At 49.3% G+C, this 12,750-nt stretch overlaps 1 long non-coding RNA gene across 1 annotated transcript; it reads right to left on the bottom strand.

Annotated features, from left to right (window-relative positions):
• On the bottom strand, positions 1-4,668 carry LOC109370682. The gene is made up of 2 exons (XR_004161812.1): positions 2,204-4,668; positions 1-1,719 (listed from the first exon to the last, which is right to left on the bottom strand). It is a non-coding gene; the product is annotated as an uncharacterized LOC109370682 (long non-coding RNA).
• Between the last annotated feature and the right edge of the window lie 8,082 nt (positions 4,669-12,750).

Raw genomic sequence — 12,750 nt, 5'->3', positions numbered from 1 at the left:
TTTTGCGGTTTTCTTCAGTCAGCTTGAGCATTAAACTTTCTGGTGCTTGTGTTGAAAACTCTGATTAATTTACAAGTGGGAAGGTTATTTTACCTGAAAGGCCAGGACTGGCTTAGCCGTGGCTGTCAGGGGTTTTTGCTGAATTTTGAGTGCGAGCAGCTGAGTCAGGGCTGGGGAGCAGAATCCCGTGTTCAGACAGCTCCCCATCCACCAAAGCCTTCAGTCAAAGGGAAAGAAAAGAGGAAAGGAGACTCATTGCTTCCTCTCCATCCCTGTGTCTCAGCACACACCCCAGAACAGAGAACTCTTAGACACTGGCCACCCCCAGCAGCATTCTGCCCCAAGCCCCGTGTGACTGCAGGGCCGGTTTGAGGAGGCTGGACTTGCTCCCACGTCCCCATTGGATGACACCAGGCACTGCCAGTGCTGCTGGGAAGGGAACAGCATCTGCATAGGAGCAGGATGGAGACGGAATATCAAATAGGAAGGAGAAAGCTCTCAGATGGTGCCAAAAGGAAGGTAATTGCTGGGGAGGAGAAGATGAGGACGTGTGGGATCCTCTTCCTGGCCGCCGCTTTAATGCCGACCAGATGGCGGATGTTTGTTTCTGTGACTCGTGTGGGGGAAATATGAACAAGCTGTGAGCCTCGATCCACCCACCTCTGGGCACGCAGCTTCCTGCAGAGACAGATCTCTTTTCCTTGTGCCCAGGTGGACATTCATGGTTCTCTACCAAGATCTCCTCTCACACCTTTGCCCAAGGTGAAGGCACTGCTATTTCAGGACAGGGCAGCCTCACCTGCTTTGGTTTGGATGGAGAGTGGGGATTTCACAGCAAAACTCACAGAAACTTCTGGGAGGAGTGACAAACCTCGTGGCCACATGGTGCTGATGGCAGCGACTCTTACAGGGTGCGGGAGCGTGCAGATCCCTCCGGGATGGAGAGAAGGTTGCTTTGCTGCTCCATTGCTGCTGCTGTCCTGCAGACACCAGCCTGAGCATTTGCAGTGGATTCCCCCAACCCCCTTCCTTTGCTCTCCAACAGCAGTGGTGATGCCTCCTCCACCCAGCAGCACCTCAAGCCCCACAGTAGAGCTGGACCCAGCTGCCAACATTTGCAACCACCACCCAGCATCCTTCTTTCCTTTTCTCAGTTAGCCCCTGCCTTCCTTTCCTAATTATTATCTGTATTTACTCTCTGCCCTCCTTTCAAAGATGCTTGAGCACTTCAGCAGGACTGTGACTTTGCCTTAAGCCTGCTGCTGTAAACTGTGGCCCCCATCGGAGATGACAGCTCTCAGGATGGTCAAGCTGCAATTAATAAATAGCATTAATGAACAAATGGATGGCACGGCATATGCCAACACACAGGACGTGATGGCAGGAGCTCTGCCCAGCTTCCCTCTCAACAGGAAAGATCCAATGCAAAGGACAGAGCAGTTTGTCTCTGTCAAGCCAAAGACTGGATCCCATTTCTCAGCACCAACACACTGGAATTTGTTCTCTCCTTTTGCCCTTTTCACTTTAAGATGCAAAGATCACGGATGCTGGTTTCGCAAGATGAGCTAACTGTATTTTAAACTTTTCATTAAGGACATTAAGTGATTCTCCCAGGGTGGCTGTTGTGTGACATTTTAATTTTGACTTTTTGGTGAATGAAATGGCGTCTTCAGCAGATTTATCGCTTAGTGAATGGCACAGCTACAGCACGTGTCAGATCTGTAAAATATTAAAATAATGGGTAGGGGATCGCTGTTAATCAGAATTTACTACGCTACATAAAGACATATTTACAGTCCCACCAGGGGACTATTCATTTGTTTGGGGATAAACAATTAATCTCCCTGGGAGTGGGAGCAGAAAATCCAACGTGGCTTTATGCATCCCGGCACGGCGCAGGCAGGGCTGCCCTCAGCCCGGGGTGAGGCAGCAGCAGAGCACAAGGCCCTGCTCCTCCACGGCCAGCACTGTGGTGGGAGCTGAGATTTCTGCTGTGATGAATGGGTTTTTCCTGCTGCCGCTTGCGCTGGCCCTGGTGCATGGTGTTTGTTTTGCCTGCTTCCCATCTATTTTTGGTTTTCAGCCTTCACGTCCTGTTTCCTGCATCCTCTCCTTTCCTCTCAAAACACAGCAGACACGGAGAGCAGAGAGGGCGTGCTGTGCAGCAGGGGGGAGAGGCATTTTAGCTGCTATGCTTTGGTACCTTTGCTCCATGAACTCTTTCCAGCTTAGGGCTTAATTTTCTTAGGAAGCAGCTGTTGATCTGCAGGTGTGATTCCAGCACCAGGCAGGAGCACTTGGGTTCCTTTCCCAGACAAGCACCTGCAAAGGGAACAACAAAAGCAGAAATTCTATTTTACAAAAACGTATCCAGGATTATGGGCGATAACTCCAACGTTTTGGAGAAAGAAGCTCACAGCCTGTGTTTTAGCAGCTCTGAATATCACACACCAGCAACTTGCAGCAGGGCTGCTCACAACCTGCCCTGAAACTCCCTCTGCCTTTCCCTTCAGCCACCCATTTTGAGGCAGCTGCAGCACTGTGATCACTTGAACCACACTGCAAAACCACTCTGTTCTTTTATGCCCTCTGCCCTAAGGAGGTCAGCATCCCTTGCCCTTCAGTGTCAGGATGCTCACCATTTACCCGTGCCTCCTGCCCTCTTGAGTTTTAACATGCTCATTCAAAGCATGACCTTAATCCCTTTTGCAAAAGGATTGGGTGGATCGGGTCATTTTTTGGCCACTCACTGGATGCACAGGTGTACTCAACCTGTACAAACCCCAGTGGCAGCACCTGACCCAGACCTGGCTCCTATTTCAGTACAGCACACACCTGCATGAACCCAATTTGTGCCTTTTCTACTGGCACTGGAAAATACTTTGTGCCTTTGCACCTTTCTGTGCGGATTAGCAGCCACAGCAGCTCGTAGGTTGCTTCCAGCAGGAGCTGCAAGTTTTTAGGGGAGCTGTGCCAACATAGTTATGAACCTAGATCATTAAAAACAATGTGCTTCACACAGGAGAGAAGCAGGCCTGCTTCACAAGACCCCTTTCTGCTGAAAAATTCATCACTCTAAATAATTAATGGTCCCTGCAAAGGAGGGTGGTTTGCATGTTGTTGGGTGAAGGATGAAATTCAGGCACCGGTCAGAGCAGTCCTATTTTGATGAATCTGCATTCCCTCACAGCTCTGCATCCTCACAGAGGGTGCTGCTGGGGTGAGCACAGGGCCAGCAGCCAGCTCTGTTCACGTGTCCCCAAAGCAGCATTTTGTCACTGTGGATCTCCAAAGGCACTGGAGAGGAGCAGGTTGCACCGCCACTGCCTAAACACCCTCCCCATTTCTTTTAGTAGCTGTATCTTGCACCGCTGTGTCATTTCCATCACATGTCAGGAATTAATTTATTGCTGGGACAGCATTTGCATTGCATTTGTGATGTAAAAATAGCTCATAAAGAAGATGCTGATTTTTAATCGCTGCATAGCACTGGGGGAAGTGCTCTCAGGGAGGTGATGCCTGGCAGCATTCTCATCAGAGCCACCATGCCTCTGTGGCATGGCACAGCTGATATAGGCTGTGAAATAACAGGACTTGGTGTCCCAGCAGCAGTGCTAGGAGCCAGTGCTGCCATGAGCTGAGTGCTGGAGGTACCTGCCATGGATCCTCCCCACCCCAACCACACTATGCTGGCACGTATGTGTCCTTGATGCTGCGGGGACCACCTCGCTGCCAGCACCATCCTGGTGACAGAGGCAGAAATGCCACCTGCAGTGGAGGCAGAAAATGCAGCACTGCAGCTATCAGGCACCTGTATGCAAGGGTGAGCTGTTTTGCTGCAGTTTAGTGCTTTTCCTACTTTTAGGTCCTAATGCCACTTGCATGTAACAACCAGAATATGAAATAGCAGAACTGGGCAGTGGCTGGGAGAGGCTGTGGGCCATGCTGCCTCTCCTTTCCCATCCAGAGAACACTGCTAACCAGGCACTCCCCTGGCCATCAGCAACATCACACAGTACAAATGGGGTTGAATACCAGGCCTAAAGATCCAAGCTCTGTTGCAGAAGCAGCTAAATCAAAGTCCAAAGATTGTTTTGGTGGGGCCAGCTGCCATTAAATCTTTGCAACAATGGGTTCCTCACCAAGGAGCATCAGTTGGCAAAACACCTTCTAATTGCTGGGCTCACAGGGGCAGGCACCATCATGAGATTTGTTTCAGCTTTCAGTGGAGACGCTGACATGCATTGCAGGCACCTAATGGCACTTCTATTAGTGACGTAGCCCTTCATGCATGTAACACATTTGCCATTATCACCATCATCCGAATGCTAATACTGGGACCAAGTGATGAGTGAACCATGGGCTCGCAATTCAATGGTGGATTTGAGCAGCAGGAAGAAGGAGAATTGGGAGAAGCACCCACACAGAGCCTCCACTTCTTACTCCAAGATAGGAGAAAGGGAATTGGTGGGGAGGTGTTGTGGGGATGGCAGGGAACCACCTTGCTGACTGTCCTGTGTGTCCTTCCAGACGAGCGCCGTGCTGTGTGCGGGAGGCTGTGCCCTGCTGGCCCTCAGCTCGCTGCTGGCCATCGTCGCCATCCTGCTGCCCAGTGGAGCCTGTGAGAGGAAAGTCTGCACCCTGGCTGGCTACATGCAGACAGCAGCAGGCAAGTGATGGGGGCTTTGCTCTTTGGGGTGGAAGGACAGGGTTTCCCCAACAGAAGAGGTGCCTGCAAACACTAGCCAGTGCTGGGAAGGAAGCAAATGGACCTTCACTTTACCAACTGCCTGCTGCATGCATGCTTATAAAATCTATTAGAAATTGTCTCTGTGTAAGAGAACCTGGACTGCAGGTCCTGCTCACTGCCCTCTGTACAGACTCCTGTGTAGGAGTCCATGGTGAGCAGCAGAGAGCAGGCTGCCACTGCACCTCCTGGGGTCTGATCGGTGCCTCCTGGGATGTTTGCCATCCCACTTGTGCAAATCCTCATGGTGAAAACTCTGGACAAATTCCTTCCATAAGCCCTACACCCTAGATGGGCCGTCTCCTGCACTACTTGCACCTGCTGAACTGGTTGTGAGCCGTGCTGGAAATACAAAGCACCCATTTATGTCTGTGCCTGAGAATAACTCCTTTTCTTGGAGAATCCTTGGGCCTGCCAGGCTTTGTTATCAGCTCCACAACATTCAAGCCGCTTTTGGAGGAAATCCTGTTAGGCACCGTCTCTGCCAGGACTCATCCCCCAGCAGCCGGTTTGGGAACAGATGGAGGGGCCTTCAGTGATGGCTGCTGGAGCTCAGCCACACTGTGGGCAAGCAGAGGCAGCTGCTCACACCCCTCCCCATCATCCCATCACTGGTGACCAACACATCCCTTGGAAGCCACAGTGTAGGAGTTCCCATCACCTCCCACTGTCCTGTGGGTGCAGGATGGGGGAGGTCTCAGCCCCAGCCACAATAATGATCACCTGGCAGCTGGCTCAGGTGGCCCCGCAGGTGATCTCCATGTGGGATAGAAAAGGGGTCATCCTACACCACTTTTGCCCAAAGGAATTGGATCTGCAATGGGAGAGACAAGCAGGGGCAAAACAAGGGATGAAGAAGCATCCCTGAAAAGGAAGCTGATTGTGTCAGATAAATACAGATAAGGCACTCTGAGGGGTTTTGGTTGTATTGAACAGGCTGTAAATAAATTGTAGGCTCTAAGCATTATTGACAAATGAAAATTTACTGGGTACGTTCAAGCAAGCTAATGGGCTACTTTAAGCCCTGGTGGTGCCTTGCTAAGCATTTTGTATTGTGCTTTTTAATTTTGGTTCACGGCGGATTAATTCCTATTCAGAGTGAGGCAGCCCTGAGTCAACAGAATTAAGTGGTTTAATGTATTTGGATTCAGAAACGCTGTCCCCTTCTCTGCTGTAATTTTTCTCCCTGTTCCCCCCGCCTCTCTCCAGGAGGAAGCTCTTCATTAGAAATCAGCTGCAGCCCAGCAAGCAGTTGGGTGACAAGCAAGGCAAGCTCCTCCCCAAAAATCACATTATCTTAGAGCACAGCAGTTATTTGGAGATAGATGAATTTACATGGCAGAGAAGGAAAGCAGAATAAGAGCAGTTTTCTGGCAGTGCTGGCTCTGCTGGGGTAAAACGGTTTAAAACCCCTGTGAGATGCCAACAGCAGTGGGACAGAGAATGGGGCCATGTTTCTCCCAACTCCCCAGATTTCCCTTCAGCACAGTAGGCCACACAGGTGCCATCCTGTCTACCTTTAGTTATTCCCCCTGAAATCAAAATTTTGCTCCCATATTCCCATCTCAGAGAATTCTACAGAGCACTAAAGGCACAAGCTCTATCCAATTTCCTAGATGCATTTGGCCAGGAACACAAAATCTGCCACAAAGTGCATGAGCAGAGGCACCAGCAGAGCCAAATCAGTCCCACAGCTTCTGCGCTGCATCACACAGCACCCTGAGCCATGCTCACATCAACCCAACTGCAGAGAGCAGCACAAACCACATCCTGAGAGCAGCCCACAGCACAGGACAGTGGGCTCAGGCTTCATCTTCAGTGCTTTCCTGTTAGTTTTAGAGAGCCAGCTTTGCCAGCCCCAAAAGAAGGAAGATAGAAACTTCATGCACACAGAGCAGAGCATTAACTGCAGACACAGGCACGCCATCAAGGGTCAAAGTGAGGCTAATTGCCACCATTCATTGAACACGTGACTCCTGATGCTTGGTACACACTCCATAAAAATAAAACAAAATACAACAACAAAAAATCCACATCCTCATAAATATTAAGAGGATGATCCTGAATGAAAGAGCAAATGAGCAGCAGAGCAACAGGGAGAGGAATATTCGCTCATCTCTCATGCAAAGTCAAAGCTGCCTATGTGAGATTAGAGACATGGCTTAGTCACCAAGCATAGTGCCATCTCACTAAAATTAAATTTCTGTTATAGTCCCTCATCTCCATTGCAGCATCCTTAGGAGCTGGGTAGCTACCTGCCCCATGTATATATGAGGTCAGTAGGGTGGCTCCAACTCTCTAGCTGCAGCCCATCATTGCTGGTAGAGTAGAGAGGGACAGGGAGAGCAAATGAGTGCACAGCTGAAATCCTGTCCTGGTCCCTTATCAGCAAAAGCCTCTTTGCTGGCATTTTAAAAGTAGAGGTTAATTCCAGGGGGAAATATCTCTTAAGATGAAGTTGTAATGAAAGGACTGGGGGCTGCCAGCTTCATTCATCAGCTATGTCCTGGGGAGCTCCCAGTCTGAGAGCCCACACAGTCCCCAGCAGTGTTGCCACATCAGGGTTGAAGATTAGAGCCCTATGCCGCTGCAGATTGGCTGTGGTTCTTCATTTCTATCCACACCACAAGCAGGTTTTGCTCTGCTGAACACAGCCCCTTGTCAGTGCCAAAAGCTCAGGTCCTTGAGCTGTAGAGTGGTGCAAGACCCCCTCAGGAATATTCCTACATCATTGCTGGGGGAAAATCCCAAAGCAAACCTCTCCAGTGCTGTAGGGAATGAGGCTGGGCCAAGTAAACCCCATGAAACAGCAAATCTGTCAGCTTTCTGCATTTGAGGCTTGTGGGACTAAGAAAGGATTATGGGTCTGCTGCTGGATTAAGTTCCTGGCAGACTGCTCTGGGACTAAAGCGGATTGCATCTGCTGCTTAGGAAAAGCAACAGGTCTTTGTAGGTGGATGTGGGGACCAGAAGCTTCTACCCAAATCTCATTCTGCTACCCTCTGCCCTAAAAGCTTGATGAGAGCCCGACTGCTGCTGCTTCATCCTATACTTTCCAAGCAAAGATCTCCTGCTTTGCTAGTGAGCAGAGGCTGATCTGCTGGGGGTTGGTGCCTGGCTGCACCCCTACCTGCTCACCTCTAATATTGCCTGCTGTCATGGGTTAGCCTGGTTTCCATGATGAGGAGGCAAAGGGACCCATGGATCTGTGCCCGGAAGGGGGGGAGGGGTGCAAGAAAGGAAAAAGGCAGGGAGATGGGCCTCAAACAAGCTAAAGGAAAAAAGCGTACTGAATGTAGTAGCAGAATGTGAGATAATACAATATAATATAGTAAGATTGAAATTGAAACAAATCAAATAAAATGTGAAACAGAGAGTTTCTGAAACTGAAGTCCTTACTCTAATGCTGTAGGCTGAGCAGCCAGGGAGCAGAGAGGGCAGTCTTGTGACTCCCAGCCTGTTTTATCTTTCCCTCCAAATGGAAAATGGAAACAGAAAGATGAAGTCTTCTGGGAGGTGTAGTTCGTTCTTCTCTTCTGAGAACAGCTGACTAGAAATCATTAAGTTTGACAATTAATTCTCCAGTTCCTTGGATTATTGACAACCTATGGAACTGCAGCATGAACTCTTTAACTCCCAGCACACTACAAGATGTTATGATGTAAACCCCTGAAGCCATGACACCTGCCCAGCATGGCAGGAGGGGGCTGTAGAGCTCCGCACCTCAGTGAGGGCACAGGCATGATTGAGCACGAGCAAAGCTTTTGGGGAGAGTTTTGCTTTCACCCCACACTGCTCTCTGTCTAATCCCACCACCATCAGCTAACTGCTCAAGACAAGCCAAGCGCTGAGGGCAGATGATCCTGACCTGCCTGTGCCTTCCTAAGGCTCTTGTAGTTTCAAAGAGCCATTTCCCAGCATCGCTACGACAGAATCAGGACAGTCATGAAACTCGCAAGACAGGCAAAAGCCCCTAGTTATGCAATTCCCTTACTTAACCTCATTTAAATCCCAAGTTTTGTGGCAGTGCTGAGAGCTTCTTCCTGCGAAATCTGATTGCATTTGCAGCTGAAGTCCCTCTTGCTGATGGAAGCAGAGCAGTGGCACCTTTGGGATCGATGATGCCCTGTTTTTCCCAGCTTGTGCGGAATGGCAAACAGCACCGACCTCCACATCCCTATTGATTTCTCAGACTAGTATCGATCGGCCTGGTGACATATAGGTAATGTGTAATTAGTGACTTAGATAACAATAGCACCAAGATGGTGCATGGGTACTCCAACCTCTGCTAGCATCTCCAGGGTGGCAGCAAATAGAGAGGCATGGCTGCCTGCTAATTGCTGACCTACTATTAAAACCAAAGATCCTTTGTTCCCTGCTGCCATCAATACCACACAAATTGTTTTTGGAGCACTGCCTGATGGGGCTGCTGGACAGTGGGAACATGCCCACTGCTTCCAGGGTGCTAGCAATGTCACAGCAGCACCTCTGAGGAGATATAAAGGCAGCAAGCAGCTGTCCAGGCAGGGGATGGGTTGGGACTGCGGGATCAAAGCTGCAAGCAATGCTAAAAATGCTCAGGGCTAAAAATATTCAAGAAGACAAGAGTCACCAACCACACAGCCTTTCCCACCCTGCTCCCACGCAGCCCAGCCCAGACCTGACACCGCTGGTTTCCTGATGGACATTTTGGCATCCATGGCAGCCTGGAATCCCCATCCTGTTGACACTGAGGGTTGTTTGTCAGCAGACAGCCCTGGGATTAGGAGGAGGAACTTGGTAGTGGCAGCACATGGGAGCAGCACCCCAGTGTCCTGACATTGTCCAGGCAGCAGCTTCAAATCTGAACCCAGAGATCCAGCTCCTGCGACCCAAGGACAGCACTTCTGTTTTCCCTTGTCTTTCTCTGGAAAGAGCAATGCTCCCATGACACTGGAAGTAATTAATGGCAGGGTCCTTGCCACTGCTCAGGTCCCCATTGCCAGTTTCACCCTCTTCCCTCCACATTTCACATTTCGCCTTGCGATAGTGACAGTAACCAAAAACACTGGACATGCTGGTTCCTTCCTGCACAAGGCATTTCCTCCTGCTTGCTTTAATTACATTAGTGAGGTTGAAGAACCGCCTGTGGCACATTATTATTCAGCCAGCGAGCTCCTGCTGATTCCTGCCATGACCGATAAAACCTGTGGGCAGGGCCCCATGCTACTGTGCTAAGCTCCAGTACTGCAATGCAGCCATGTGCTGCTTCGCTCTGGTTCCAGTGTCACTCACACCTGACATACCCCTGCTCATCTATTTTCACTCACACTGATGCAATTCTTCAGTTTACTGTTTTTTGGTGTTTTTTTTTGCCAAGTTGCTCCAGCATTCAGTTAGCTAAAAGCAAGCTATGAAGCCCAGGAACCCCCTGCACAGCAGCGCAGTTGGAACAAGGTGATCTTTGAGGTCTCTTCCAACCCAAGCCATTCTGTCAGCCTAAGACTCCACCCTCTTGCTCATATTCCCACCATCATGGGCCTGAGGATGGCACGTCCTGGAGCAGGATCAGCACTGAGCCCTGCAGCAGTGTTGGGCGCTGGTGCCAAAGCATAGATGATGTAGGTTCGTGAATCTGTGTTTTTAAAGATGGGATGAACTGCCACATTTTAAACAATTGGCTTTTCTTCCATCTACATTCCAACTGGTGCCACCCAGGAGGACAACCTTGCCAGGTCTGCAGTTCGATGAGCAATGAAAGTGGATCCACAAACATTGACTTGCCTTCAGCTTTTCACTGAAGGAAATTTGTGTCTGCTGTAAGAGTTCTTTCTCCACGCTCACTTCAGTGTGTGCATTCAAGTGACAGATCATTTTGGTTTGAGAACTGTTTCATTATTTTACTTTCAAAACCTGAAATTTTCAGCACAGAGCCAGGCCATTAAACTTAGCAGTAAAAGAGAGAGGGACCGGCAGCTTTCCTAATGGCCAGGCTCCCTGCCACAGGGTAAGGCTGGGTTGACCTTCCCCGGGGTGTATGCTCATTTCACACAAGGTGCTGAGCTGCTGAAGGAGAAGGGATCAGATCCTGGCCGTGCTGTAGAGCAGTTGGTTCCTATCCCAGCCTTGTGAGGTAAGACAGGGCTTCATTTCCATCTGATGCCAGCTTCTTTCCTCTGCTTAGATCTCAAACTCTGGTTTGGTTTTCTGCAAGGTATAGTTTTGCCATTTGGCACAAAGATGCTTACACGATGCCTTTGCCCTCCCTTAGGGCTGGGGACACAGCAGCAGCAGTGCATGGACTAGTGCCGGGAGCAGTGTATTTCTCAATAGCCTCATTTAGAGAATAAACCAGCCATGTCCTTTCATTGGTTTCTTGGAGAGGGGCAATACATTTCCAGTGGCATCAGTGACAGAAACAATATCCTTTCATTGCTATCATTGGAAAAGAGCAGTTTCGTGCTATAAGAAAGACTAGTTCACTTGTACAAAATGTATTTTCTATTCCCTTAAACCTGGGGAAATCCTTGTCATATTAATATGTGGTAGAATAGCTTCTCTTTCAACAGATCTCCTAGGGATTTGAGCTTAGACCAGTTATTGCACTTGAATGCAGTAACTGTACTTAAAGTGTATATTTTGTTAAAAATAACAGTGCTTTGTAATAAATGGAGACAACAAATAACCAGCCTGACTGGGGCTCCAAAAGTACTTCTGTGAGCACCATGCCAGACGTGTTTCAGGTGGGAAAATCCATGCTTCAGTTTCTGAGGGAATTTGACTTTTGCTTTTCCCCCCGGGTTTGGCTCACAGCTGTATCTCCTATTGCTGGGAAGATGGACACAGACCCTTGCAAAGCCCCTCAGGGACACCCTAATATCCTTGCTGTATGAATGGAGGTCCTTGCTGAGTTTCCTGCATCTCAAAGCAATTGTGTAGAAGCCACATCATTTTTATTGACTCATCTGTCTGGACTGAACATAAAGTGTAAAACAGGAAAAAACCGTTCTCATCCTCTCTGAGACTAACAGGATGCTTGAGAACAGTATGGGCTGTTTGCAGTTTGGTTTGCTCAGGAGAAGAATGCATTAATTTTAGGGAGCCTTTGTCAACCCGGGCATCCAACTCTCCTTTTCTGTCGATGTTGGAAGTGTTTGTCCTATTAGTGTGGTGTTCTAACTGATATTAGCACCACAGAAGACAGTCTCTAGTTTTAGTGTCAGACGAATATTTGCTGGGCTGGTGGGATTCTGGCTGTAATTTAACAGGGGGCAGGGATGTATCAGTGTACAGAGGAACAGCGTGTAGCAATGAGAGCAGCACTTACGTGCATTTACCAGCAGCAACATGCTGCCCCAAAACGTGAAGGTTGATATCAGATTAGAGTGAAGCCCCCAAATGCTTCAAAATCTGTTTTCCTGAGATTAGATGAAGCTCATGCTATCTGTAGATCTGTCTGAGAAGTCATTACCAGCCTGGTAGCTCTTACTGTACAGCAGAACAGTGCTGGCTAGACTTGGTGAGAAAGGTGATAAATCTGAGCTGCAGCTGTCCTTTGTGTCGCAAATTGCCCAGGCAGTTCGAAATGGCCGCATTAATGCATCAGTCAGTCCTGCTTTGAGAGGACGCATGCACAGAGATAGGATTTCCCTAAGAAAGGAGCTGGGGAGAGCTGACAAATGGGTATTTCTAATAGCTGCAGCCCTGTCTGGCCTGCAGCACAGTTCTGGCTGTGTGGGTCAAACCCTTTGGTGGGACATGAGCTGTTTCAGTGCTGCCTCACTTGCTCTAGATGAGGATTTGGCTGCGGCATCCTGAGCTCCGTGACCTGGGCTGCTGGGTGACTGGGCGGCCAGCTCTGAGAGCAAATGTGTGAGTGGTGGCTCTGGGCCAGGTCCAGCTTCCTTTTTGCACAGTCTGATAATGCAGGTAGGCCTGGCAGAGGTCTCCGTCTGTGTGTGGGCACATAGTGCAGCTCCCAAGTGAGTGATGTTTAGAAGCATTTTGCTCTGCCTTCCAGTCTG

The sequence above is a fragment of the Meleagris gallopavo genome, chromosome 21, assembly GCF_000146605.3.
Source record: "Meleagris gallopavo isolate NT-WF06-2002-E0010 breed Aviagen turkey brand Nicholas breeding stock chromosome 21, Turkey_5.1, whole genome shotgun sequence".
Classification (NCBI taxonomy): Eukaryota; Metazoa; Chordata; class Aves; order Galliformes; family Phasianidae; genus Meleagris; species Meleagris gallopavo.
This window is presented reverse-complemented; position numbering and strand designations above follow the sequence as displayed.